The sequence below is a fragment of the Antennarius striatus genome, chromosome 11, assembly GCF_040054535.1.
Source record: "Antennarius striatus isolate MH-2024 chromosome 11, ASM4005453v1, whole genome shotgun sequence".
Classification (NCBI taxonomy): Eukaryota; Metazoa; Chordata; class Actinopteri; order Lophiiformes; family Antennariidae; genus Antennarius; species Antennarius striatus.
In genome coordinates this window covers 18,013,087-18,019,958 of record NC_090786.1, presented here as the reverse complement: position 1 = coordinate 18,019,958, position 6,872 = coordinate 18,013,087, and the positions used below count along the sequence as shown (strand labels likewise).

At 38.3% G+C, this 6,872-nt stretch overlaps 1 long non-coding RNA gene across 1 annotated transcript; it reads right to left on the bottom strand.

Annotated features, from left to right (window-relative positions):
• Positions 1 to 1,767: 1,767 nt before the first annotated feature.
• Positions 1,768 to 2,755, bottom strand: LOC137603313 (uncharacterized). Its single transcript, XR_011037254.1, has 3 exons — positions 2,653 to 2,755; positions 1,996 to 2,043; positions 1,768 to 1,912 (listed from the first exon to the last, which is right to left on the bottom strand). It is a non-coding gene; the product is annotated as an uncharacterized lncRNA (long non-coding RNA).
• Positions 2,756 to 6,872: the final 4,117 nt, after the last annotated feature.

The following is a 6,872-nucleotide window of genomic DNA, read 5'->3' as shown; positions in this document are numbered from 1 at the left end:
GTTTAGGAACCACATCTGCTGCCATCCAAATGCTTTTGTCAGGCCATCTTGATTATTCCAATAGGATCGTGAAGCCATAGTCTGCAGCGAGTCCAGACACTGGACTGACCTCCTGCCAGTCTGAGCTGCTCTTCATTCAAATTGTCCACTGGACATGTCCAAACTGGTTTTCAATCATCTTTACAAGCAACAACAACAATACTTAATTGTCTTCACTGCAGCCTAGTCAGCCTCTCTGTGATGATAAACTTTCTAAATTGAAGATGGGACTTTACCCAGGGATAGGTACAAAACATGACAAAAAATATGTCGGACATACCAACATAAACCCAAATTACTTGAGTGTGTGAAAGCGCCTAATCATGATATGTTTGCCTACTTGTGTTTCTGATAACCAAAATTGCATTTTTTCATCAGTTTTATAAGAACATTTCTAATCCACCAATGTACTGTATGGAAGCCAGTGAAAAGTGTTGGACAAAGTTGTGGTCCATACCAGGCAATTGCAAAATTGACGAACCATGGGTAGATGAACCCAAACGTAATGATGGAAGGGATTATTACCCTTGTGTTGTATCTCATTACTTCAGATTAGGTGAAGAAAACAACTAATTTGTCTTATGTAAAGATCTGATTTGAAAAAGATCCAGAGTTCAGAGCTAAAATCAAAAACCAAATTTAAAGCACATATGCTTATGCAGTGTCCGGTCCCACTCTTAGAAGGATCATGTCTGACAATTGAGCTCACCACACTCACTCTTCAATCAGTCATTTATATCCATCCATTCATTAATTTTCTTGTAGATGAGACGATCGTAATCACCTCCTCTACAGCCGCTTATACACCTTGAGCAGGGTAGATGAATTGGTTACACCAAATTGTCCATAGGTGTGAGCGTGAGTGGTTGTTGGTCTTTCACGTCACCCTGCGATGAGCTGGTGTGTTATCCAGTGTACCCCACCTTTCACCCATAGCCAGCTGGGATAGGCAGATGAGTGGTTGTAGACAAGACCATTGTGATAATCTTCTACAAGAAAATAGATGGATGGATAATCCTGATGTTGTCAAATTGGATAAATCAAGTAAAATTAATTTATTTTATTTTGTTTTATTTTATTTTTATTTGTTTTATTTCATTTTCCATTATTTTGACAGTAATGTGATTGACAAGATTAACGAACAGCATATAAAGTATGTGTATACCAAGTATACCTTCGAAATGTCTTGGTGGCATGGCATCTCAAGGTCACAGTCATATGAATTCATATGGTTCTCAGTTTGGTACCTCTCGATCTCTTGACACAGAACAAGAGAGTGCCAGGGCTTCTTACCGGGAGCACAGCCTTTCTGACACAAGCTGCAGTGTTAGGGAGTCTCCATATTCTCCACAACATTCTTAGTGGGTTTGACTAGGCATTGATTCCTGGTAGAAGTCCCATTTACTGTGGAGCAGCACTTCTTAAATGTTTTCTGTTAAGCCCCCACAGAAATAAGAAAAAAAAAAACTTTAGACCCATTTTGGTGTGTGCTAACAGTGAAAACATTATTTTCTGGAGTTCATGATATGTGCATTTTGAGGGTGCCACTGGACACCAAGCTTTGTTCATAGTATCATATCCAGGAAAATTCTACTGTATTTTGCATCAATAATCACTTCTCCGCTAATAATAGCGGAGAAATGATAACTCTCTGCACATAATCTATTAATTACAGTCAATGGCGCATTACAGGTAGATATGAAAACGCCACTGCCACCTACTGTAGCGGATGGGCAATTAAACTTTATTCTGATACGTCAATGAAAAAGCAAATGGTAGTTTTGTCGTACACATTCCCTGGGGTCACACAAGCTCCCAAGCACCTCATCATGCCCCCCTTGGAAGGTGGGTTGCTGTAAATTACATTTCACACCTGTCAAGAAAAAAATACATTTAATAATAGTAATAATATTAATAATAATTCATTGCCATTTTAAAATACTCCTCCTCACTTACAAAGTCCTTCTCCTCTTGATTGATTCCATGCTTGCGCGGGTCCACCAGCTACAAAAATAGGTTTTGGTGTGTTAGACAAACACCTGAGCTAATCACTAGTTGGCAAACAGGAAGGAGCTACTATCACCAGAGGCCTGCACTGTTGATGGAGCAGCATCAGGTGTCTTTTCAAAAGATTTATTAATAGCACATAGCTGCTCCCCACGCTGCATATCAGCCTCCCTTCTCTGTGTCATTAAGTCCAATTGGAGCGGTAATCGCTTATAGCGAAGCAGTCAACCATATTGCTGATGGATGGAAGGAGACTATTTTTGGCAAAGTTGCCATGGCAGTGGATAGCAATAACAGAACACCTTTTTGCAGCAATACATTTTTTGATGAAATTTCACCACACAGGCTCTTCCAGACCCCAAATCTAATTTCCTTGGGACAACATTTAATGCATTTATGCATGAATAGATGGGAAAAAGAAGAACTGAAGACATTATTTCATCTGTATGCACGGCATTAATATAAAAGAAGAGAGTTATTTACCCAGCTAGGGAGCCTTCACACAATGAGCTATTATAGCTTCCCAGATTATTTTATCAAGAACTCAACACATTCAAGAGAGAGGTCACAGAAATGAGAGCATCCACAGAAAAGAAGAGCACTCACCATCTTTCATTCTCTTTACACATGGGAGAACCTGTTTTTCTGCTCTCCTTGGAGTGACCAGCAGAAGGTTATTTCTCACCTCGTCACCTCACCTATGCTGCAGTTTGCTTAGTGACGGATAAACCCAGTGGGTTTGCTCTGAGCCTTGTGCCTGCAGATGGCAGAGTGCTGCTGGAGACATGGATGTACACAGGGAAGAGTTAACAGAGTGTAAGTAATAGTAACACTCTCTGGACTGTGAACTGCCAGGGAGATATGTGAGGAATGGATGAGCCAGAGCCATGAAAAGGAAAAAGAGGGAGGAAGCATAGCTAAGCCTCCCAAGGCAATTGTTTTTGCTCTTTTCATGCATTTCTCTTATCACCAGTGGTAAGATTTTAACCTGGGCTGACAGTTCATGAATGCTGGAGGGTTCAATTGATTATTAAACAAAATGTATGTACTACGCTAAAGAATGAAATTGAACAATAATACAGAAGTTATAATTGGAATATTTTCTCACTACAGATATTTTCAACTTCATTGGGATGCAAAATTAATTGGATTCTGCCTGAATGATGAACCACCCATATATGCGTCTGTATGTGTGTGTCTGCTGTGCTTTCTCTATTCTACAATTCAAATAAATAAATACACTTTGTTTAAGCTGAATACATAATTGTGTTTTTTGAATAAATTTGACAAAACACAATAAATAAAAAAGAAATATTTTCAGAGTTCAGTCTTTGTCATGATCTCTGGCTGTTTATTTTTAATTTTATTCATCTTGAGTAGTTTCCAGTGGTTAACATTTCCCGTCATTTCACAGCAGTTGTGTATTATTAATCTGCAGCTCTATATCAATGACCTTCAAAGACCTCAACTTTTGTGTGACCTCATGTTCACTTGTTCTGCCCTTGAAACTGCCACAGTTTTAATTTATTACATTGCATCACCAGACAGGACAAGGTCAGTGAAGCAAGAGGGTGAGGGGACGTTCAATATTATCTCTTGCTGCTGTAGATATTTGTAGAAGGTAAAACATGTTCCATAATGCTCAAAATTTTAAACAAAATCAAATTACTTCTTGGCCGCACTCTAAATCCATTCCGTCTTGTGTGAAGTTGGATAAGACAATGGTTAAATAAACAGTATTCACCAAAATGAAGGAATTCATTTCATTAAACTGGTTTAAATTGTGATTTAAAAGAGATGCATACTATTTTCTGCTTTATTCTCTCTTGACGTTTTTTGGCTTTTGTGTCGTAGAGAATATATTACGTGGTTAAAAAGAAACTGACATGTTAGTAGGGAAGCAGGCAACATTAGGAAGTGGATCAAACAAGGTGTAGTTACTTTAAGAGGATCATGAGCATGAAAAAATGTCATTACACTCTGTTAGTGCTTTTCTACGTCATTAAAAAAAATGTCACATAAGTACAGCATGCTATTGGCTCAATGTTATGACATCCAATCATAACAAAGATGACCTTTGGAATAATATCTACATTTTGTTTCTACTTGTTTTCATTTTTTATGTATATTTGCATTCCGATTAATTTCTTTGAATGCTATATGTAATCTTTGATTGTTTCTTCATTTTGAAATGGTCCGAAATAAATTGGAATAAACAGATAGGTAATGATAATGTTTAGTAATAAAAATATCCACAAAAATCTACATTAATGTGTAAGTGTGACATGCAACCAATCTAACCATGTCATGCTCCAATATGGGGCAAAATTGAAGGTAATTCAAATTCAGGATTTGCATGAGGGTATTTCACAGAGGATACTGTATGTGTGCTAGACTGAATCCACAAATGTATGGGATCTATACATACAAATATTGTAGAAGTGCTTCTCTAATAACTTGACATTCATGAAGAACATCTGATCCCTCTGGTGATAGAGAAGGTCTCCACTTCTTTCCTCTCTTCTGAACAGATTATTTTATTAGTCAGTGTTTCTCCTGTTTCAGTGTCCCTGTGGCTATTTATACTGTTGTGAAAGTCATTGGTGCAAACTAATATATAAAGAGGAGTTACTGAAGGGCAAAAAAGCACCCATGATGATTAAATTAAGCTTGAATAAGTGATGTAAATACAGCAAACTTGGTTTGAAGCCTTTGACAATTCCCTTTAGTCTGCATCAATAGACATAGACACACTGAGACGTTCATCTCCCTCTGAACAACATTCAGTGCTTCAGATTGTCTTGTCACAAAGTTTCTGCCTGCGGAACAATCAGAACAGAGATTCTCTTAAGCTCCTTTCTGTTAGCCAAACACTTTCAAACTTTAGACAGATGTTAGACAGATTACCTTCAACTGAAGCGGTTGGAAGATGAATGAATGAATGAACAGTTCACCCAAAATGTTGCCTGTACTGGTATTAATCCAGGAAAAGCGCTGCGGTGTGAGTACCCGAGTGCTGAATATATGATGTGTCTTCTTCTTCTTTTTCTTCTCCTTTCGGCTTTTCCCTTCAGGGGTCACCACAGTGAATCAGTTGCCTCCATCTAACCCTGTCTTCTACATCCTCTCCTCTCACACCAACTACCTTCATGTCCTCTTTCACTACATCCATAAACCTCCTCTTTGGTCTTCCTCTAGGCCTCCTGCCTGGCAGTTTAAAACTCAGCATCCTTCTACCCATATATTCACTATCTCTCCTCTGGACATGTCCAAATCATCTCAGTCTGGCTTCTCTGACTTTATCTCCAACGGATAAAGTCATGTTCTGTCCCTCTGATGTACTCATTCCTGATCCTATCCTTCCTGATCACTCCCAGAGAGAACCTCAGCATCTTCATCTCTGCTACCTCCAGCTTTGTCTCCTGTCTTTTCCTCAGTGACACTGTCTCTAGACCAAACAACATCGCTGGTCTCACCACAGTTTTGTACACCTTTCCTTTTATTTTAGCTGAAACTCTTCTATCGCAGCTCAAATGAAAGGAAATATATGAATATACAGTATGTTTAATATATGTCTAGATATTCTTTAAAAAAAAAAATAAAATAAAGTGCCTACATTGTCCACACAGTGAAGGCTTATGAAGAAATTATATAACTAAGGGAATTAAGGAATGCAACCTGTTTCCATTACATTCAACAGAAGACAGACATCTGCTGATCACTAAAACAATCATGGTGGTTAAATCGCACTTTAAACGTGTTGGCTGCACGTTTCCCGGCATCACCCTACACACTGCTTTAATCTACTTACAAGGTCAGTGATGAACATTGTTTCTACTTACATGCATCTTGTCTCCTGCTGCTGTAACTGTCCTTATTTAGATTTGCCCTCCAATTTCATTTGGATAATTCATTATCAAGCAACTGTGATTCAAGCATTTGTACATATAGCTTTCAGTGTGATTAATAAAACATACAGGGACAAGCGCTCCTGAGAAACTGCAAAAATCCAGCTGTGTGTTACAGCCATCTTTTATATTAACATATATTTATACATCCTCCCCTTCACGAAATTCACACCATTGTTTTTTCTCCCATTCTTCGCTGCTTCTTCTCTTTCTCACATTACAACCATTTTAAATTCCAAATGGCAGATATGTCCTTGGGTTGCTCTTCGTTGTTTATTTGTTGAATTAGTTTGCTCATGTTATATAAAAGGAAGGGGAAGTTTAAGAACTCGTATGGCTGCCTTTGACACATTTATTCAAACATGCCATGTCTCAAGGGTAAACATCTATAAATAGTGGGTTAGAGCTTTTGCATGTTTGCTCACACCACAGCCATGCTGTAACAGTGAGGATGGTTTCATACTCCAATGTCACAGCAGCAGCCTTTAGACGGTGACCCCTTTCAGATGGATTGGCAAAATAAACCCGAGAAAGAGGTCAAGCATGGGTCAAATCAGTAATATGTAATCACATTAACAACATGAAGATTAGGTCACAGAGCTCAGCAGGAACTGTTTGAGAAATATGACATGTGAGTATTATTTCATAATGTAACAAGCTGTGCCTTTCCCATGTATTAATCCAGCATGGACTGCTGACCTGGACCCTGACGAATTACTTGAACTGTACCAAGCATTGTGTTCACTGACACTGGGCCATGTTTCAAAAGTGTCCCAATCAGACAGGTGAATGGATCTCTACTTGAAGGAGCATCCAGTTTATTCATTGTCATAAATGCATTTTATCAGTAACAAATAATGTTTGATTTCCAACTGAAAATAGGAAAATAGGAAGTTATTAATAATTCGTAACTTTCTC